Source organism: Haemaphysalis longicornis, unplaced genomic scaffold, assembly GCF_048455015.1.
Source record: "Haemaphysalis longicornis isolate Haplotype H1 unplaced genomic scaffold, Haemaphysalis longicornis Haplotype H1 scaffold_12, whole genome shotgun sequence".
In the NCBI taxonomy this organism is placed as follows: Eukaryota; Metazoa; Arthropoda; class Arachnida; order Ixodida; family Ixodidae; genus Haemaphysalis; species Haemaphysalis longicornis.
This window is the reverse complement of record NW_027526225.1, coordinates 41,415,557-41,438,897: the sequence shown is the minus strand read 5'-3', so window position 1 is coordinate 41,438,897 and position 23,341 is coordinate 41,415,557. Positions and strand designations below refer to the sequence as shown.

Sequence of the window (23,341 nt, the reverse complement as noted above, 5' to 3'; positions counted from 1 at the left end):
GTACTCCACGGTCACGTACTTGTCTGCCGTGTCCCGCGATGGCGTAGTTATGGTGATTATATTTTGTTGGTTGTTCAAGCAAATCACGCCTTCTCTTGCTTCCATTGCGCCGATCTGAGCCGCCGCCGTTACTGCTCTGCTGGCTTCTGCCCGCGACACTTGGCTCACACTAAGCCCTCCGCGCGGCCGCATAATGACCTTTGTGTCGTCGCGCGGCAGCTCAGGCAGCCGCGCGGCCTTTAGCAAGTTGCCTTTGTCTATCTTCTGCGTCCTTTGCTGACGTAGAACGCCGCCCGTGGCGCCGTCGAGGTCGGCGGCCTGTCCATTGACGTTAGTATTGACATCCGACTTGGCCTTGGCGACATCTCGGATCCCTTTCTTTCTGCGCGGTAGGCTAAGGTCCATCGCGCTGCTCTACTTGATTTTTTTCCCCAGCGGTTTTCCATCCGTGGGCTTTGGTCACTTGCTCTGGAGAAATCTCAACGCCATCAACTTCTAGACTCAGTGCCGTAGCCATTTTGTGTCAAAAAAGGATGCCTGGTCTCCAAAATCAGAAAAGTTGGCCTCGGTTCGACGGGGCCCGAGAGTTAGGCCTACAGATTCCCTCGGCAGAGCCGAATTCGACGTTAGGCCTAATTACGGGCGCTCCTCGCGGGGCACAAAATCGTCTCTAAATTTTAGAAATGTCCCCCTACCTCGAATTCGGGTGTCCAGAGAATCTCCGTAGGTATGCATATGCGGTCAATGCAATTTCGCAATAGTTTTGGCTAATTAACCGGCACAATTAGCACAAAACTGCAAGGAGAGACAAGCGCGGCCGGCCAAACGCGTCTTCGTCCTCTTCCACCGCCCTCCGGCTTCTCAGGTTTGCGCGCTTTTTCATGTTGCACAAGCAGGGCGGCGAAGTTAGGACACTACCTATTAACTAATAGCATAAAGGATGAGAACCATCAATAACTGGAACTAACCATACTTAGAGTCTCAACCATATGTTTTTTATTGTAAGTTTCGCGTCCTAAAAAAATCGAAGCACTTTCGTCTTGCGACAACGATGTTTGAAACGCGAACATTCCTTGCACCGCAAACCGACTCCAACGAAAGTCCAGTTGCGCGAGGGATTCGTCTCCGTCGTCTGTCCAGGACGGCAGCCGGCTATGCCCTGACTGACCTTGAATCGGCCAGCCTTTTCTCTTTGGCACCTCGCGACAGAAATGCGCGTCGGTGCCGTTCCCGGCGCCGTGACTTTATCGCGCCGCCTGAGCAAGCCCTCTTTCTCCTGCTCATTAAATCTGCACCGTGGATTTTTTTCAGTTTTTGGGGGTGCACTAATATCAGCGGAAAATAATGCTCCCGAGCTTCATGCGCATGGCAGGCACGTGAGCGCTAAGCAAACAAGGAAACAGTTGCGCGCTCTTTCAAGCAAAAAAGGAGGGTGCTACGACAGTCGCCTGACACTCACGGCGTACGCGCGTGAGTGTCCGTCAACTGCTCGCAGCCCGAAAGAAGCGGTCGATGCGGAAGAGGGTTGTATATTCACAGTTCGGTCTCATCAAGGCGTCAGTTTGACGTGTCATTTGTCATCCAGGGTTTCATATATTAATGAGTTATTGAGATAAAAAATTCAACTTATCATTTCTTCTGATATTTCGTTTAAATATCGCGCCCACTTATAAAAACGACGTTATTGTGCTTCACGCTGTCAGAAGAGCAAGCGCAAACAAAAACTTCAAGCCTTGGAATGATCATAGTATTCACATTTCAAATATGGAACCATTTCAAAAACCGCCTTTGATTCCCTTTCCCCATCTGTCCGCCACACTAGAAAAATTTCCCCGCATTTCCCCGAGGGGAAGAATGTGAAAGTGCGAATGCACGAGTTGAATTTGCGCGGTTCGGTAATGTTCGCGAAAGAGAGATCACACACACACACACAACTACAAAGAAAGAAAGATGCATTTATTCACAGACACCTATTTGTGTTGTCGTTGTACTTGATTGCTAGAGCGGATCTCAGCTTTGAAATTTCGTGTCAGTACTCCTTTAAGCGGGTGCATTAGCCCTTCTCACGCCCGATTCCTGGCCAATCCCCCACGTGGGTATGTGCCATGTCAGCGGCCAGGGAGCGCGCGCCCATCTCCCCCCGTTGCCAAGGAAGACGAGGAGATTCCTGGCCAATCCCCCACGTGGGTATGTGATGCGGACATCGCCGGTGGACGCAGGTTCAGGGTCGCTTAAGAAGTGCATTACACTTAAAATATGCGATGCCCTCAGCAGCGTAGACTCAGCACTAGGACATAAAGGGTGTTACATCGATAAATGAAACGCTTTAAAAAATTTTCCTAAGTGTATCGTTGCTCCGTTCGCGCTCAAAATTCAGACGGAGGTCGCATTTTGTGGTCTATTTTGTGTGGCACTGTGAACGAAGACAGTAGATACCTGTTTATTCTGCAAATACATAATATCGATTCTCGACTATGGCAAAATGGCGGCCAATATGGACGGGCAAGCTGATCTTGGATGGGTGGTGCCACCTGGGATATGCAAAATAAAAACGAGCGATGACGATTCACGGTAGGAAGGAGCCGAATGAGGTAGGAGACGATCAGAAAACCTCTTTTGTCGATAGCTTAGGATGTTTTCAAAAAATTACATAGCAACTAGTACAAATCATAATGCTGTATTGCTGCGGTTCATGGTTGTCGATACCAGCCATGTCGTTTCAGATCAGCTGTCGTCTGCTGTGCCAGGTTACCCCACTGTCCCAAATAAGGCTTATGATTCTTTGTTCACGTTTGTTGCTTTGTTCTCGTTTTACTTCTATTATTATTCTTTGCGGTCGTGTCTCTTTGTGATATGGCGTCATACGAAAAGGCATATCCGAAAAGGCATACGAAAAGGCATATCCTGTTCACCTGCAGTGAATGATATCATGGCGTCATGTCAGAAGCACAAAATGTTTGCCGTGCGGCTGGCTTGAGAGACAGGTAAGGTGTGCCGTACATAACTTGCCTTATCAGAAACGCTTAAGTTGGATGACGTCTGGTTCCTTCACTCTTGCCCATTTGTACTTCATGCGGTGAATGAATTTGGTTAGCTTAATCATGGTGAGTTGAAGTTGTACCACTGTGTAGCCTTTTTTCGTGTTTCTGTTGCATAAACTGAGTTGAAGTTCTAGCGTGTGTTTCTTCGCCTCTTTACCTTTGCCTCTGTTTAGTGTTCGCTAGTACGATGATTTCCTTAGTTAGTAACCAACACGCCCATCTTACCGCCTAGTTGTTTGGGGCATATTTTTTGCAGCGAGGATTACTAACGCGCACTTCATATTCCATTTCCTAAATACAGTGCTCAACCCTATTAGAGAAACAGGACAAAAATATCTTCGCATTGCCATCACATACAATTTATTTAGTGTTGTGAGCGGTCTCAGTGCACAAGTCCTTAAGTATTTTTATTGATTACTTCGTTTTTTATACCTCAGTAACGGTGCTTGTCCTTTTTTATTTTGGTGTATTGTTTTTGTCAGTGGTGTCCGCATTTCCAACGTTTATTCCTGTCCGGTGAAAAATGTCTGGGTGGGTGCGTACCAACTAAGCAAAGGTGAAGAAAAAGTTTCGATTTCTGAATAATTTTAATATCCTTTTCTTTCCTCCTGCTCTTCCTTCTCCCACTCCTCCTCCTCCTCCTCCTCCTCCTCCTCCTCCTCCTCCGTCTCCTCCTTCTTTTTCTTCTTCTTTTTGCTCTTCTTCTTCTCCTCTTCCTCCTCCTTCTTCTTCTGCTTCTTCTTCTTCTTCTTCTTCTTCTTCTTCTTCTTCTTCTTCTTCTTCTTCTTCTTCCTCTTCTTCTTTCTTTATTTATTTTTTTTTCGCTTTAATTTAATATTGACTAATTTCCAAACTCAATTCCTCAAACACAAGAAGAAAAAACTCCCAAATTTTTCTAATTTTCCTCGAATCATCCACCTAGACAGTTATCTCTTTCGGTTTCACGACTGATGTTTGGCCAATCACTTGATTGGGTATGCGCCAATAATTTTAAGGAACACCACCAACACCACCACCACCTCTGCGCAGATTACCACCCAACCGACCAATATTTCTGGGTTACGTAAAAAGTTATGTTAGTAATGTGACTGAAGAGTATGTTCCGATGACCGATCGCTTTCATTCATGAGGATTGCAGAAATATCGAGGTAGTCAGGATTGAGGTAGTCAGTGCGCTTCTTCTCGCTGAGCGCCCAAAATAAAGTCCTTTCCAATCCAATCCATCTCGCTGATCCAATCCAGTCCATCTCCTTTCCAATCCAATCCATTTGCTCCTCCAGCGGGAACGTATTGCACGATTTAGGACGGGCCAATCCCCGTTGCGGATACCTGCTAAACAAGTCAAGGGCATGATCATCATCATCATCATATCTGAGTATCGTGGCCAGCCAGCAATGGGCTATCAGCGGTTCCAGGAAATGTCAGGTAAGAATCCCCTGAAATTCTCTTCAGGAAAAGAAACTGGGAGATCACTTGTGAGCGGTTTGAACGGATTTATTGCTATAATCAGGCGCCGCATCCTGGCGTCGACAGCAAGGGACCGACGCATCATTCGTGAGGCATTCTAAATAGGTCAAGCCTAACAGCTTCATTGGCATAACGGGTGCCTCGAATGCGTATGTTATTCATGCCTACGGGGGAGACTGATGCGAATGAGGCAAACGTAACGGGGTTTTACGCGGTGCTTTTCGCGACATTTCGTTTTGAGCCAGCGCAGGCTGGCCGCTTCCAGTAAGAAGGTCGCCGTTCGTAAACATGCAAAGATGTGCTTAATCACAATACCTACAAAAATATTGCGCAGAACTGATCATAGCGAACATTTTTGAACGAAAAAAGTACACCAGATTCTCTGAATTCGCGTCACGTACGTTGATGTTAACCGCGATGCTGCCTGGCGTTTAGACTCAGCTTTATAGATCTCACAATCAGCATATCGATTCCCCTTGGCGCGCAAACTCCTGCTAGCGCTCCCCATGGGCGGCTCTTTCTGCCATACGGCGCACGACTTCACCCAATTTCTGAACATTCGAGAGACGACTGCCAGGTGCACTCGAAATAATGCAAACTCCCCTGAAGCGCCTGTAGATGCAGTGTTTTTCAATTAGCCGACTCCTATCCTGCTCTCCAACCACATGCGCTCACCGCGGGCTCTTACCCGCGCCCTGGCGACGCCACGCTCTAGGATACAGTGGTTGATCAGCCATCTCGTTCCGGCAGGGTATCAAGGTGGTTGCGAAGGTCTTAAACCCAATCGATTAGGTGACGCGCCGTGTAAAAGGGAGGTCCTGGCCTCCACTGAGTTGGGTCCGTAATGTCACGTGCTTGCCTCAGTCAGCCGACGTGACAGTTGGTAAGATTGCGAGGTGGCAAAACATTTTTATGCATTTCTTGTTTTCTCAGCATTTTAAAGCGAAAAATGCACGAGAAACATACAAGGGTTGCGGAGTAAAGGGCAGGATAATCAGGTAAAAACTTGCTATCAGTGGCATTTTCGTCTTTCAAGAAAAGCCGGAATAAAAGGTTTAGTATCAACTTCTCTCAATCATGCATACTCGGATTGAGACATGCCAGCACTAGGCGAACGAGGCCGACGGTGCCGATTATTATGGTAAATGTGTTGAAGGCGTTTTTTATCACCCTCCTCGGAAATATGGAATCTTACATGTCCAAAACATAGCGATGTCATATTTTTAAAGCAAAGGTGTATACCTCTGCCTCCGATGGTTTCATCACCATTTGCAAAACGATTTCCGTGTCCAAAAACGCCCAGGCGGCAAGGAATGCGACTCCGAGCGCATGCGTCAGGATAATCAGGCATAGAGCATGGAACTCAGAGTTCGTTTAATGAGACCACAAAACAAACATCGAAATCACATTAAGTATGAAAAGGCGCCCGTGAGCAATGAAACCCCCACCATGTGTTCTGGTAAAGATTCGTTTCTAGTGTCAGTAATCTTGCTCAACACGCCGAGCCCGTGCGTCAGGCTATGCCGGACCCAGTATTTGCCAGCAGAGAAGCCGAGCGTAGTGTCAGTAGATAAACTCTTAGAGTACCGCAACTGAGGCACGCAAGAAGGCAACGCCGGCTATTTCGTGGTTTATCAGTGTTGCAAGATTTCCGCATCTACGCCCCCGCCGTTAACTGTGACCGAGTCCTTTGTTCAAAACACTACCGAAGCTGCAGCAAACCGGCATCTTTGGACATTCTTCTGCACCTGAGGTGCTGGTACATGCGTCATCTTTGATTCACATTGGGATCGACGTCAGTAGCGTGCAGCAGAGCAGCAGGGAGAACGAGCTAAGCCTGCAAGAGTTGACCGACTAAAATCATAAACAACAAAATGGCAGCGCCCATGAACCGTCGCAGGGTTAACAAATGTTCGCATTACGTGAGATCGCATTACGTGAGTTCGCACTCACGTAATGCGAACTCACCAATGGTCACGGTGCCTTCGGGGAGGAGGAGGAAAGATAACTTTATTTTACACAGGTTAGGAAAATATGTGGCTTGTTCGTGAGCAGAAGAGCGGGAGCCCTATACAAGGGCCCCACTAGCTCTGGCTGCACTCGTGGTTCGTGGTACCAGCTCTAGCTGACCTTCCGGGTCAGCGCTGAGCAGCGCAGCTGTCCACTGCTCAAGAGCTATGTTGGATATTCATGACATGTTCGGAATGTCGGGGCAGGCCAAGGAGATTGTATAAAAGCTTCTGGAGTGGGGATGGCGCCCGAAAACGGACGCCGACGGCCGCCATCTTGCCTTCAACAAAAACAACCTCTTTCGTAGCAACCGCACTGCATCCGTCGCGTTCTGCCGGCTCTTAGCTGCACGTCTGGCGGTTGCACGCTTGCAAACGTGCGTTTATGACTTAGTTTATCGTGAAAATAGTCTCGACGCTGCAAAGGTGTAGAAATCAGCTATGGTGTGCTCGTGCATCACATTTGGCGGTGCTAGTCGCGGGAAGAAGACGCCAAGGATCATCTTTTGTTCTGTTCGTTTTGGATCTCGAGGGTATTTTTCCCACTATTTGCGCAGGCTGGTACCAATAGTGCACTTCGAGGGAAACTTGCCGTAGCAGCAGTTAACCACCTACTTGTTCACGCACTTGTTTTCGCAGATTTGCAAATGTTTTAAGTTTTAGTGGCCATGGTCACATTAGTCGTTTCACTATGCGAAATAACGTTTGTATAACATGTGTACCGCAATTTGTCCTTCCTCACAAATTTAAATGCAGAGTGTTTGCTCAGATAGTAACCAGCATAAATCAAGGCAGTTACGTCTAATATACCATTTGCGCGCAGGTGGCCCTACGTGAGCATGTTCGCTCTTTTGATTAGCGTTTAATGACAAAGGCGAGGCTAGTAGAGCCAATTCGCTTAGCTTTGTACATGCCTTTGATGCAATGGCTTCTTATGTTCTACATTCTGGTGGTTTTATTATCAACGGCACGCTACTCGCTTGCAAACATACGGGGTTAGCAAGGTTATAAACACGATTAGAATCCTCAGGGCATTTTTTAAGTGCAATGCACTTCTTAAGCGACCCTGAACCAGCGTCCACCGGCGATGTCCGCATCACATACCCACGTGGGGGATTGGCCAGGAATCTCCTCGTCTTCCTTGGCAACGGGGGGAGATGGGCGCGCACTGCCTGGCCGCTGACATGGCACATACCCACGTGGCGGATTGGCCAGGAATCGGGCGTGAGAAGGGCTAATGCACCCGCTTAAATGCATCTTTCTTTCTTTGTAGTTGTGTGTGTGTGTGTGATCTCTCTTTCGCGAACATTACCGAACCGCGCAAATTCAACTCGTGCATTCGCACTTTCACATTCTTCCCCTCGGGGAAATGCGGGGAATTTTCTTTAAATAGCAGGCTAGTGGCGTGAATATATGCACGATACATGCTGTGAATGGAATATAGAAACCTTCTGCGCGCAGTTTTGTTACAATAGCAGGCGACCCTTGTGCAAATGTGCACGATTAGTGACGTGGTGAATGCAATAGAGTAACCTCCTGCGCGCAATTTTCAATAGCAGGCTACTCGCGGGCGAACGTGTGCGGATCACGTTGTTGAGAATGCAATTCAATAACATAGTGAAAAAGTGAAAAGAAATGGGGCGAGTAGGATGCCGGCACGAAATTAACATGACAAATCCCGGAAGCACTTCGCTTTTGTGTTTACGGGTGACTTAAGAACATTTGACCTCGCACTGGTTTCCTGAAAACGAAGCGCTTCGTTCTGCGTGCCAACTTGCTGTTAGGCAGGATAAGTGAAAGTTGAGGGACGGCGACCGACTGTGTTTAATTCACTTTTAAGCGAAATTCCTTACATTTCTCTCATGCTTTCTTTGAAGAGCATGAAGTATTTGATTGCGTATCCTGAATAATGAGCTCCAGACGTGCACATCTTGAGAAATCAAGGAAAAGCTAGAAATACAGAGATGAACTGAAACAGGTCATCGTAAAATTTGGGCGGCATTGTAACTCGGCATGCTACATAGTTTGGACTTATGCATATGCACTCAGTGGGGAGGTTGTATAAACCTGTAGATATTGCATGAGAAAAACATACAAACCCTGCAATATCCTCAGTACTTGCAGCACTGCCTAAAGATAAGTCTACTTTTCAGCGCAAAATGCGGGGATTCGTAGCCGCATTTATGCGGCATTTCTTGCCACGGAATGCAACATGACGTAGTCTTACTGCTAGAGACGCGGCCTATAGCCTCATAGACACTGGATAAACGTTTATTGATATAAATGCAGGAGTGTTGTGTTCAGCCCAGCAATAGGCATTTTCCCTCGGTGGGGGCTCTCTTCACTACCCAGAAATTTGCAAATACCAAATTCGAACTCGCTGCTCGAATCATATCTTAAGTCAATAGCTTACGCGTAAGGCGACAATCAGGCTGCCCTCAAGTATTGTCATCGACAAAGCCACCATGGCTATCGTTTTCGTCCTCGCGAACCCGAAAAACACGAAAGTACTGCATCGTGCCAGCCAGCTCAACGGCACTTCTGCCCAGGGCAATATGGCCGACGACCGGTTTCCCCGGCTTCACCTCCTTGCATGAATAAGGGAGTCCTGCGCTCCAAAGTTTTATACAACCCCCTTAGGGAAGGCCCACGTATTGTGTTACAGCTTAGCGTACTCATTTGTGCAGAAAAAGAAATTTTTGGAATGGTGAATTGTAGGGTGCATGGCCTGGGGCCTTCCCGGGTGCGGGAAGGTGTTGGTTTATAGGTGACGGCTGAATTTCGCCTCTTCTCTCGTTGAAGATTTGTGCGGAGGGAGAAGGCTTGTCGTGTTAGTCGGTGATGGTGTACGAATCACTGAACCAACATAAAAAAATCTGTGCAAAGGGTAGAACGATATGAAGTTGATGGACGCAATCCGTAATTCGAAAATGAATGTATACGCATAGCATCCCCCCCAAATTGTATTTATTAGCATTCTCCCAATTATTTATCTCGGTACGCCTCGAACTCGCGATCGCTGCGCCGCCTGCCACCGCTTCTCCGCGGCTTTTACGGGATGACCGCTGCTCAACTGATAGCGGCTTATGCAGTGTTTTGGTTCTATTTAGCTTCTCTTTGCCCTTCCGGGTCCTAAAGAACTTGTTATGGTTATGTCTCTGAGCAAATAGTACGTTTAGTGCACTTCCAAAAAACAGCTGCGTCCTGATAATGCTCGAACACCAACAAGAGCTATCCGGTAAGGTGGTACTGCGCGCTTCTTCGCCGCTCTTACGGGCACCTATGACGGCAGCAGCATATCACCACTGTCCCCTCCGAATATGACAGGCACAAGTGCATTCTGTTGTCGCCTCCTTTAGACCTTATGCTGACACAGTAAGAGGTTGGTTTTGGTTTGCAGCGCGGACAACGAATGCGGTTTTGCTTGGAATATATACGTCGCAGAAAAATATAATTCGCGGATGTGATTACCAAATACCTTACAATAACTTGTGCCTTTTATAGGAATGGAGGCCACGCGAAAATGATAAGCATATTCGTAGGCTGCGGTTTGTTAAATATATGTGGCCACTCCCGCCTGATAACAAGAACGAAGGAGAGTTAATGAATCCACCGAAAAATAAGTGGTCTGCTAAATCCGGAAGCAATATAATTGCTCGAACAGGAATGAAGAAAAGCCCAGTGCAGATTCGGAGATGCTAGATACGTTCGTCTTAACTTAAGCAAGGTAGTACTCACTAGAGCAGCTAGATGCGAAATGCGCAGATGTTTTCCAAGGTAGGGGGGTGCTTAACTATAACTGTTTAGAAATGCGGAGTGAAATGAAAAAAAACACCGTTTTGGTAATCACACACACAAGCTGCGCGTTCACAATTATTTTGTTTTTCTACTTTAACAAACTGCTGATCACTCCGCGAACACACTTTTAAAATATACATTTAGTATGCTCACAAGGGATAAAAGGTGACGTTGGAAGTGTTTGGTAACTGATAAGGCCCTCTCATTTCACTCTTGTGCTGGATTCTGCAGACTCCCTATGTCATATGACGATGTTTCGATGAAGCGTTTAGTCCCGGAGGTGGATATAAGCGGATTATATATGTAGCAAAAGACTGTTCGCCAGGGCTTACCTCACGACAAGACGACCCAGCCGTAAATTCTTTGTGCTGACTCCCGCGTGTTATTTTGCACTATTCCTCGTACTTATTGCGTAGAATGTCCGTAAAATGTATGTAACATTGGTTGGTTCACGGTAGCAAGCAATATGAGATATGAAGCGTAACTGGCGTGCTGTCAGGTATGAGGGCTCCACTAGATATTGTAAGCACACGAAACCTACTTACATCGTAGTGTATAGCAGCAGCATGGTCATCTGAAGGAACGCTGCTTACAGAGATGCTGTTAGTAAATTTTAGGGCAAAAGGAATTACAATCAGCTCGACGCATACGCCGGTTTCGCTAAACCGGCTAGTGACACGCGCCTAGCGCGAATATGAACCGAACGTACCGCCCAAACGTCGCGTCAGAAACGCTTGCACTCGTCAATACACCACTTTGGTGAAGAGAGTGACTGCTCCACATGTTTTTTGAACGCATATAAACAGTGAATATCGAACGTTGACGTTCCGCAAAAGCAACGACGACAGTGAGGAGCGGTACCGAAACTCCCGCAACTGCTTTGAAGACCGGCCGCGAGGGTATCTCAGTGACGCCTCTAAAGGCAGCTCGAGCCGTACAGCTGAATTTTTCACAATCGAAGAGTACCAGCCTACATCAATATCAACTGAGCATACCTCTGACTATTTTTCTGTTGCAGGACTCAAGCTTTCGTGTCTTCGCGGCGCCCCACTGTTTCTAATGATATTCGCGGCACTCACGTGTTTCACCTACAAACACTTGTCACCTAAGCAGCACTGGCAACCCCAGGAAAACATAACCCTGAACTGGAGCGAGCCTCTTCAACTTCCTCGGCTTGATGGTATGTACCTTGCCAAGAAGTCTGCGGGACAAGTGCATAGGATATTGGGTTGTTGGGGTACGTTTATCTCGACAGATTTTAGATATGTGGTTATGTGTCAGCAAAATATTATAAAAGATCAGCCTCGGCGAGAAATGAGATTGTTCTTGTAAGGTAGTTCTGGCACACTATTGCTGTTAATCAAAGAGCGCTAAAATACTGACCGACAAAGTCGAGCAACAAGCATGATTGTTCTACAATAAAGAATTTTTTCATTGTGCGTATAATTACATGATGTTGCTATCCAACATCATGTGACTGTAATCTGATGAAGGCAAGTCTTATTGCCGCTACGTCAGGACACCGTCTTTGTTATTGTTCTTGCTGCGTATCCAATTGTTTACTTATACAAACATGCATATATATATATATATATATATATATATATATATATATATATATATATATATATATATATATATATATATATATATATATATATATATATATATATATATATATATATATATATATAGGGTTTGGAAATGAGGGGCCCGTTAGGAAATACAGAAAGAAATGCCGGCAGTCTACAACGCCAAAGTAGGCATAGGGGAATGGTTAGAACATTTTGTACCGTTACTGACGTTCCATTATTATTTTTTTTTATTATTAATAATATTAATTACATGAGAAAGAAAGAAAGAAAAACACGCGCCCAGAGTGGGGACCGAACCCACGCCTTTCGATTAGATCTCGAATGCCTTACCAATTCGGCTATCTGGGCGACTGTGTTCTCCTTCGCTTTCTGGGGTATTTATATTTACTACAACTGTATCTGACGCTTGAGGGTGGTAGCCAGCGCCACTCACACTACACGGGGGGAAGGGGACCTTCTTTTCAACCCCCGGGGCGTGACGCGAACGTCTACAGCCTGTCATAAGCGGGCAACTGGCGGGAAACCCTCTTATGCTACCTTGGCATCAAGGCTGCCAGAACCGAGGCCCTCGCTAAGCTTTCGCACGATAGTAGGGTTTGGAAATGAGGGGCTCGTTAGGAAATACAGAAAGAAATGCCGGCAGTCTACAACGCCAAAGTAGGCATAGGGGAATGGTTAGAACATTTTGTACCGTTACTGACGTTCCATTATTATTTTTTTTTATTATTAATAATATTAATTACATGAGAAAGAAAGAAAGAAAAACACGCGCCCAGAGTGGGGACCGAACCCACGCCTTTCGATTAGATCTCGAATGCCTTACCAATTCGGCTATCTGGGCGACTGTGTTCTCCTTCGCTTTCTGGGGTATTTATATTTACTACAACTGTATCTGACGCTTGAGGGTGGTAGCCAGCGCCACTCAGACTACACGGGGAGAAGGGGACCTTCTTTTCAACCCCCGGGGCGTGACGCGAACGTCTACAGCCTGTCATAAGCGGGCAACTGGCGGGAAACCCTCTTATGCTACCTTGGCATCAAGGCTGCCAGAACCGAGGCCCTCGCTAAGCTTTCGCACGATAATAGGGTTTGGAAATGAGGGGCTCGTTAGGAAATACAGAAAGAAATGCCGGCAGTCTACAACGCCAAAGTAGGCATAGGGGAATGGTTAGAACATTTTGTACCGTTACTGACGTTCCATTATTATTTTTTTTTATTATTAATAATATTAATTACATGAGAAAGAAAGAAAGAAAAACACGAGCCCAGAGTGGGGACCGAACCCACGCCTTTCGATTAGTTCTCGAATGCCTTACCAATTCGGCTATCTGGGCGACTGTGTTCTCCTCCGCTTTCTGGGGTATTTATATTTACTACAACTGTACCTGACGCTTGAGGGTGGTAGCCAGCGCCACTCAGACTACACGGGGAGAAGGGGACCTTCTTTTCAACCCCCGGGGCGTGACGCGAACGTCTACAGCCTGTCATAACCGGGCAACTGGCGGGAAACCCTCTTATGCTACCTTGGCATCAAGGCTGCCAGAACCGAGGCCCTCGCTAAGCTTTCGCACGATAATAGGGTTTGGAAATGAGGGGCTCGTTAGGAAATACAGAAAGAAATGCCGGCAGTCTACAACGCCAAAGTAGGCATAGGGGAATGGTTAGAACATTTTGTACCGTTACTGACGTTCCATTATTATTTTTTTTATTATTAATAATATTAATTACATGAGAAAGAAAGAAAGAAAAACACGCGCCCAGAGTGGGGACCGAACCCACGCCTTTCGATTAGATCTCGAATGCCTTACCAATTCGGCTATCTGGGCGACTGTGTTCTCCTTCGCTTTCTGGGGTATTTATATTTACTACAACTGTACCTGACGCTTGAGGGTGGTAGCCAGCGCCACTCAGACTACAGGGGGGGAAGGGGACCTTCTTTTCAACTCCCGGGGCGTGACGCGAACGTCTGCAGCCTGTCATAAGCGGGCAACTGGCGGGAAACCCTCTTATGCTACCTTGGCATCAAGGCTGCCAGAACCGAGGCCCTCGCTAAGCTTTCGCACGATAATAGGGTTTGGAAATGAGGGGCTCGTTAGGAAATACAGAAAGAAATGCCGGCAGTCTACAACGCCAAAGTAGGCATAGGGGAATGGTTAGAACATTTTGTACCGTTACTGACGTTCCATTATTATTTTTTTTATTATTAATAATATTAATTACATGAGAAAGAAAGAAAGAAAAACACGCGCCCAGAGTGGGGACCGAACCCACGCCTTTCGATTAGATCTCGAATGCCTTACCAATTCGGCTATCTGGGCGACTGTGTTCTCCTTCGCTTTCTGGGGTATTTATATTTACTACAACTGTATCTGACGCTTGAGGGTGGTAGCCAGCGCCACTCAGACTACACGGGGAGAAGGGGACCTTCTTTTCAACCCCCGGGGCGTGACGCGAACGTCTACAGCCTGTCATAAGCGGGCAACTGGCGGGAAACCCTCTTATGCTACCTTGGCATCAAGGCTGCCAGAACTTCGGTTAGCGAGGGCCTCGGTTCTGGCAGCCTTGATGCCATATATATATATATATACATATATAAATATATATATAAATATATATATATATATATATATATATATATATATATATATATATATATATATATATATATATATAGTACGTCAAGATAAAGAATTTGGAAAACAAGAAAGTGGAGAAAAAATGCCCGCCAGGTGGGATCCGAACCCACGACCTCCAGAATACCGGTCTGGTGCGATGGTGCGATAACCATAACGCTACCGGCGGGGCTACTTTAGCTTCCACTTTCTGGGGTATTTATGTTCACGTGTTTTTTTGTTTCCTACGCTTGGGCGTGGTAGCCAGCGCCACTCGGACTACTCGGGGTGAAGGGGACCTTCTTTTTAACCCCCGGGCCGTGACTCGAGCATCTACGACAGGTCGAGAGTGGTCGACCAGCGTTGAACCCTCTTAAGCTAACCTTGGTACCAAGACTGCCAGAACAGAGGCCCTCGCTATGCATGTAGCGAATCAGAATAGGAAATGAGGGGCTCGTTGAAATAAGACAGAAATAAGAATTGGCAGTCAAGACAACCTCGGAAAATAAAGGGGAGGACGTAGTACGTCAAGATAAAGAATTTGGAAAATAGAAAGTGGAGAAAAAATGCCCGCCAGGTGGGATCCGAGCCCACGACCTCCAGAATACCGGTCTGGTGCGATAACCACTACGCTACCGGCGGGGCTACTTTAGCTTCCACTTTATGGGGTATTTATGTTCACGTGTTTTTTCGTTTCCTACGCTTGGGGGTGGTAGCCAGCGCCAACATCCTCCCCTTTGCTTTCCGAGGTTGTCTTGACTTTTTTTTTTTTTGGTGGAATACAGAAGCGCTCAAAAAACAAGGACGAAGAAGAAGTAGACAGCACGGCGCTTACTCGCAACTACTCGTTTATTGAAAAACATACAAATATATACCATCCATAGTACACGTGGTCGGATTCCCTCCCCCATTATACACACCATTACAAGACTTAACAGCGGTCGAGGCACATGCGGCAGAAAAAAAAAATATAAGATACAACACACGCCAACTTATAGTACGCAAACCCTGAAAACAGCGCCACAACCTTAGATAGACCAAAGCATTAGTTCCGCAACGTGTGACACAGATAGGAGTATTCCTTGTCGGTCAAATTGAGGGAGGGGGCGCTGACACAGCGTTTCCCACACCTTTTAATGTGGAATGCTTCTATAACTTCCCTCGTGGTTCTGTCCCGAAATTTTGATAAGACTGAAGCCTCGCAAAAAATCACTTACTCTGGATGGTATATATTTGTATGTTTTTCAATAAACGAGTAGTTGCGAGTAAGCGCCGTGCTGTCTACTTCTTCCTTCGTCCTTGTTTTTGGAGCGCTTCTGTATTCCACCAAAATGAACACATACCAACTAGCCCAACTTTCCGTTCTTCTGTTGTCTTGACTGCCAATTCTTATTTCTGTCTTATTTAAACGAGCCCCTCATTTCCTATTTTGATTCGCTACATGCAGAGCGAGGGCCTCTGTTCTGGCAGTCTTGGTGCCAAGGTTAGCTTAAGAGGGTTCAACGCTGGTCGACCACTCTCGACCTGTCGTAGATGCTCGAGTCACGGCCCGGGGGTTATAAAGAAGGTCCCCTTCGCTTATTATTGAAGATACAAACACGAAAACTGTGCCAAAAGTCCATAATGTCAAAACTCAGATAGTTCCCCTGTTTGTGAAGCTGATATCTACTTTGATTACGCTTGTGGGTGTAACAGTTCGCATCAACACGTATTCCCATAATTTCGTATATACGGAATCTTTCAGTAGGGCCCTATCAAAGTAGATTACTCGTGCGGCATAAGGAATGCAACGCTCGCTTTACTTGACCCAATCTGTCACCATGGCGGAAAAACAGAAGTTACGCTTCTTAATGCGCGGTGTGAAGGAGGAACTGTTTCCAGGCCATGTCCGCAATCCGCCCACACTGGCCGCCGAATTCACGGCCGAAGCCAGCACGATTAAGAAGGCCCTCGAAGTGCGTGCTTGGCAGTATGACCGCAACTTTGTTGGCGCGGCCAATGCGAACTTCGTCGACAGCACGCATATTCCCGTAGATAGCCGACGCCAGACTATCCGCGCAGTAGTCAGCTAGGAGCTGCTGAAACTTCTGCTGAAGCCCCAAGTGGTGAGGTGCGGCGAGCCGCAAGCCATGTCCTACGCGGCTGCTGTCCGTTGGCGTCGTCACTAGGCTCCGCACCGTCGTCTCTTATCAGCGGCCTGACCACCTGCCATGCAACCCCCCGCCCCAAAAAAGAACGACGTGTGTAGAATGTCCGATAATCGTCCGCTGTGCTACCACTGAAGAGAGGCCGACCACATCTACCCTCGCTGCCCCGGCAATAGGCGCGGTTTGCGAGGGTTTTCCTTGGTAGCACCTTGCCCCGACCCGGCCAGCGCCCTACTGAGATCGAAGACCAGCTGTCCAACACCAACCGTGGTCTAGCGCGCTTTAACCGTTTGGTATCACCTTACCCATACCGGACGCCATGCGGTGGAACGAACCCAGACTTCGCGCGTGGGAGGTCTCCTAGACCACTCAGGGGAAACTAAACGCAGCAACTTCTGGAGGTAAAGTTGCACGACTGCGGAAAAATGAAAACCCTCCAATGACGCAATGACTCGCCGACAACCATGATTCAACACATTCCTTCAGCCTGACGACGCGAGCTAACCCGGACGTGACTCCAGGACACTACGACAATGATACGCCACGAAACGTACCCGACGTGACCATGCTTGCCGCTGAGAAGACGACAATATAACGATGACGCATAGTGCCCAACCGTCAAAACGCACATGCCGATATGCGACACTCTGACGCACCGGGAACTTGAGGAAGGCGGCGTCCGACGTGCAGTTGTACATCGACGGCTTCGATGTAGTCGCCCTCATACACAGGAATAACCCGGATAACCTTGGCCCACGTATAACGCATATAACACAGCCAGACGCAGCCGTTCGGCAAAAACAGAATGTAAACAAAGCAAAGGTATGTTTCGCGGCATTATGTATGTGTGTTTGTGTGTGCGTGTGTGTGCGCCTGCATACGTGTGTATGTGTGCGTGTGAGTGCGCGAGTGCGTGTGCATGCGTGTGCGTGCGTGTGCGTGCGCGCGCGTGTGTTCGTGTGCGGGTGAGCGCGCGTATGTGCGTGTACGTGTATGTGTGCGTGTGTGTGTGCGTGTGTTTGCGTGTGCGTGTGCATGTCTGTGTGTGTGCGCGGGTGTGTGTGTGTGTGTGTGGGCGTGTGTGCGTGCGTGTGTGCGCGCGCGTATTCGGTGGTCCATAAAACACACCCCATTAGACACCATTCCTAACCAATCATACATGGTCTACGATAAAAACAACAATTCGCGGACATTGTGTTTAATGTAATTGTCTACATAAAAAAAAACATGGGCGAGATATTCGCGTTGGCGCCTTGGCTCGCTAACAATCTCTGCTACTGCCGGAATCAGGCGGCGCAGCGAGATAATGGACCCAAGTAGAGCCTCCTGTACCGGCGTCAGGGAGTCACCCAAAGGCTTTCAATACCATGCGGTTTGAATAGTCATAACCATTCAAACCTCGTGAGCGGCTGACGCTTGTCATACATCTCGCCGTTGTTTAGCGCAAAGAGAACTGCTGGTAGATATTTCAGGCAAAACCTGCATATAAGCCGCAGCACACGCATTCCTTTAGTTAGGAACGCTCGTTGGGTTGGTTTTTGCGATAGTTAGCGAAAAAAGCGGCCGCGAAAGAAAGAAATGGCACATTCCAAATAACGCATACCGCCTCCAGCCGCGCAAGACAAAAATGGCGCGCTTGAAATGCCGAAGAAAGGCTCCAGCCGCACAATAAGAAAAACATTACGAGTTCGAAATGCCGCATAACAGCTCCAGCCGCACGTGAACAAAACTACGCATCCGAAATGACGCAAAGCAACTTCAGCATACAAAATTAAAGCAGTCCTATTTGTGTTATTGCTGTAACATAGAACCCACGTAGGGCCAAAGCTAACGGGAACCGGTTTTGTTTTGGCAGGCCCGTGCCCGAGCAAGAATGAGCTGTTGGTGCGGAAGTACATCGCGCGCTGGGACGACCGACTGGCAGCTGGACTCCGGTCTTTGCCCCACGTTCTCAAGACGGAAGTGGCATCATGGAACACAGTGTCAAGACATGTGCACGTCTATACGGCGTACTTTGACCCAGTGCGAGGTTTGCACGTGCATGTCATAGCCCTCGTGCTTTGTGCAAACAAAAGTGACTGTCCTGAAACTGCTCCTCCCCTCAAGTGCACTTACAGAACAGCATCGAGCGGTATACTGGGCACCTTTCCGGCTCAAATCAGGGTTCTTGTAAGGGTGGACATTATAGGGATGTTTGAGCCCGCTTTCGTTCTTTGCCCATTGAGGAGTAGGTGGGCAAATCTCTCTGCTTCCGAAAGCCTCCAAGTTGCTGTTCGGCTTCGCTCCAGTAAAGAAGAACCGAAATTCTGGATCAGTGTTACAGACACATCCATGCCAAGCCCCAGCAAATGCTGTGCAGTGTGCGTAAGGCCAGTGTTCGGAAACAAGTCAATGGTTCACCAGGTGGCAGAATTCATCGCACACTACCGAACCATTGGGGCAAGACATTTCTATTTTTACGACCTGGAGATGTCGGACGATCTACGGGCACTCATCGCTCGCATCCAGTGGGCTGGAGTTGACGTCAGGGTAATGCCGTTCAAACTGCCTGTGCCCAAAGAGCAGGTTTACCAAAACGGGCAGCGCGAGGCCCTCCACGAGTGCATTTTAAGATCAGTGCTCACATCGGAGTGGTTCTTGAATGTGGACTTGGATGAACTGATGCTACCCATCACATCCACGAATCTCCAGGCCCAGATCGAAACAGTTCAACCTAAAAAAAATGACTGCAGTGTAGACGTAATTTTGGTTCTTAATCGACGCTTTTGCTTTGATTACGGAGCCAGAGCTTCATCCATAAGGAAAGGTGACCTGCCGTTGATGACAAGACTTTACTCTCACTACGCCGGAACCGCGAATTCTGGGGCGTGGGCAAAGTATATGGCCAGAGGTAGAAGTGTGATGAAGGCAGATATTCACTTCCTGTGGGAGACTGGTTCCAACTCGGAAGTTATCGAGAAGAAGCCGGAAGAAATCGTAGTAAATCATTACACCTTTTGCTGCCACCTCAGCCGGAGTTTTGATTATGGAGTGGTGCCTTGGAGAGAGGACCTTCTTTTTACTGACCGCAGAATAAGGCGGTACAGTAAAATGGCTGAAAAGGACATCGCTTTAGCTACCCTGGAGCATGTCGTTTAATCGTTTCTTTTAGTTTAGCAGCACGTTGTGCCTTCTGAAAGGCCCGAAACATTGAACGCGGATCGTTTTAAACATTGGTGACCTGAATAAACGTTCCCCATAAAATACGCTGTTTGATCATCACGTGCGTGGAGAATGACGTCTTTGTGTCGTGCACTTTTGGGGGCCTGAAATCTATTTTAATGTATTAAGTAATCATCCCACGGATATAAGCACTACTAATCCAGAGAGTGTAATCCACGCAAATGAGAGTTCCTTAAATCACCGTAACAGTAAGAACGGCAATGTAATTATGGTTTATTGAAGTGCACGAACACGCACCAAATTTTCAGATGTAGCGTATCCCGCTACCATTTCTGGGCTAGGCACTTTCTATGAGCAAAGGTAATGTAAATCCTCGCTCACACCGTCAGGAAATGTTGGGTTTTATCGGCAGCCTAAGGAAAATAAACGTAGAGCGAAAAGTACAATTGCTACTGCTAATATAGTATTTATGTCAACAGTCCGTAACGGTGATAAGTGCTTGCTGCCACGTAGGCGCACAATCCTCCTTCGTTCCTATCAATTCTTCCACCTCGATAAGCAAAGAAACGCTCTTCGTATTCAGGCTTTCTTAATAAACAAAGGAAACGACCTCTGCTAGCAGCACAAGGTATCACCTTTAATCTTTTGAGGGTAAGTTGCGCTTGTTAAGAACACTGAGACGGACACAGGAAAAAAACGTAGCCTTTCACAAAAAGACGGCGCTAGCCTTTCACGAAAAGACGGTGTCCGTCTCAGTGTTCTTAACAAGCGCAACTTTCCCTCAAAAGAATGATACACCAACTGCCCGACATCAAGCTTTACTGAACATCACCTTTAAACTGTGAAGTTTTTATGATATTTGGAAATACGCTCAAAAATATTGTGAAATTCTGTTCAGGTGAGCAGGTACTGAGTAAATGTACATGCTTACCACCAGCATAGGCGCCCTAAGTGAATAATACTCGTATATAGCAATTGCGAGATTAAGTGTTAAAACATTGCTCACGGAAGACAAGAGCTAAAAAAAGAAATAAAACTGCTTTCAGCCAACCACAGCTGGGGGAACAGGAAGGACTACGGCTTCTTTAATTTCATTTGTAAGAGAACTCCATTGACATCTTGGGTGCTGTTCTTGGCATAAGGTCATCTACACTATGGTGACTTTAAGGTCTCAACCAGGAGAAATAATTTTGCTTTGCACATAAGATGTCTTCGCAACATCAATTAAATATTTATTCCAATAATCCAACTCAGTAGAATATGTCACCCGTGTTTTGATTAATAACTAGACGTAATTTTCTTAATCATTTTTCTAGCGCTATTTCGGTCTTTCTTGCCTTTTCAGTAGCGGCCTTTGGGGTATTTGTACTGGTCAGAATATGAACATTACTGAGATGAAGTGATTATCACTAGTTAGGCTTAATGCGCGAGCACGCTCCCCAGTTTTTCTACCTGTCTATCACCGACATTTGAAGTGTGAGATGGGGGATTCTACGGGTGTTCACGCTGTCCAAAGAGTGACCGTATGAACCAGACATGACTGTTTCATTTGGTTTAATGACTGCTTCAGGATTGATTTGAGATGCTGTTATTCACAACTTCTGCAGCGAGTATTGCTATTGCACCGAAATAAAATATACACAAGCCACACTTACATCGGAGTCTCATATCTCGAAGACAGTAGCCACAATGTATGTAGCCTGGTTTCAGCTGACTAGTATTCACAAACAGCGCCATGATCATTGCAGTTGCACCACCATAAAACGTGCGAGAACCACACTTAGATTGTAGAATATGTTTACTGCAATACAAACAGTGTAGGACACCGGGTTCCAGCTGACTAGTACTCACAAGTTGTGCATAGGCCTTTCAGTAGCACTTAAATGAAACATACAAGAACAACACTGGGATAGTAATCAAAAACTTCTAGAAACTGAATATGACCGGGTTTTATCTGAGGAGTTCTCAGAGGTTGCGGTGTTGCGGTAGCCTCTAGATGAAATTGTAAAAGCCACACCTGTATTCTAATTGTAGTCATATCTGCAAAAATCAATACACACAATTAATGCGACTTTGTTTAAGATGCTGCTATTCAGAAATACTGCAATAAATATTATTGAACAACCGAGATAAAACATACACGGGGCCACACCTTGATCGTATTTGGATATATCGAAGGCAATCGACACAATATATTCATCCTGGGTTTAGGTGATTTGTATTCACAAGAAGTGCCATGAGTATTGCTGTTACACCAATACAAAACGTAGAGGAGCTTTTGTACAAAACGTACAAAACGTACTTGGATTGTAGAATACGTTTCAGGCAATACACACGGTAAGGCACCGGGTTCCGGCTGACCAGTATTCATAATTTGTGCCTTGAGTATTGCAGTTGCAGCAATATTAGACAAAGAATACCAACACTTACAATGTAGTCATATATATAGATTTAAAGAGTAAATGTTACTAGGATTGAGATGCTGTTATTCACGAACATTGCTGTAAGTATAACTGTAGCTCCGGTGTAATAAATACACGAACCACATTTTGATCGCGGTCTAATATCTCGAAGCCGATAGAAACAGTGTATGTATAAAAAAAATTAAATAGAGCGCAAAAACCCAGGACAGAGAAACACATTATACCGGAAGAGTGCTCGTCTAGTCTACTGGGTTTCTCTATCATCGTCCTTTGCGCTCTTTCCGATTTTTTTGAAGCCATAAGCCAACTCGCCAAGGAAGCATTTTATTGACAGTGTAGGTAACCTGGTTTCAGCTGGCTAGCACTCAGAAGCAGCGGCATGAGTGTTGCAGTTCCACCAACACAAAAATACAAGAGCCACACTCGGATTCTAGAAAATGTTTCAGGCAATACACACAGGGTATGGCACCGGGTTCCAGCTGACTAGTATTCACAAGTTGTGCAATGGTTGTATTATTCGCACACAGATGAAACATACAAGAACAACACTGGGCTCTCAATATAAAGTTTTATAGGGAATACACTGTATATAACTTAGTTTATGCTGTTGGGTAAACAGAGACAGTGCGATGAGTATTTTAGCAAGTAGATGAAACAAATACCGACACTATATAGCAGACATATATATACACTGCAATATACACGTTCTATGCAAATTGGTTTGATATTCGGTTATAAAGAAACACTGCAATGAGTATTCCTGCAGGACCGAAATAAAACGTACAGGAGCGATACATTAATCGTAGTCTAATATGTCCACGGCATCAGGCAAAGTGTGTGTATACTAATTTCAGGCGCCCAGCATTTACAAACAGTGCCATGAGTATTCCAGTTGCATTAACAATAAACATAGTATAGGTACACTTATATTGTAGACACGTATGTACACGCCAATTAACACATTATGTGTAACTCGGTTTGAGATGTTGTTATTCACACTCCAATAAGTAGTATTGATGTAGCACCGAAGTAAAATATAAACGAGCCACATGTGAATCGTAGACGTTTATCTCGAAGACAATAGAAA

At 46.3% G+C, this 23,341-nt stretch overlaps 1 non-coding gene across 1 annotated transcript; it reads right to left on the bottom strand.

The window, feature by feature from the left end:
• Positions 1 to 13,172: 13,172 nt before the first annotated feature.
• On the bottom strand, positions 13,173 to 13,244 carry Trnas-acu (transfer RNA serine (anticodon ACU)). Its single transcript has one exon. It is a non-coding gene; the product is annotated as a tRNA-Ser (tRNA).
• Positions 13,245 to 23,341: the final 10,097 nt, after the last annotated feature.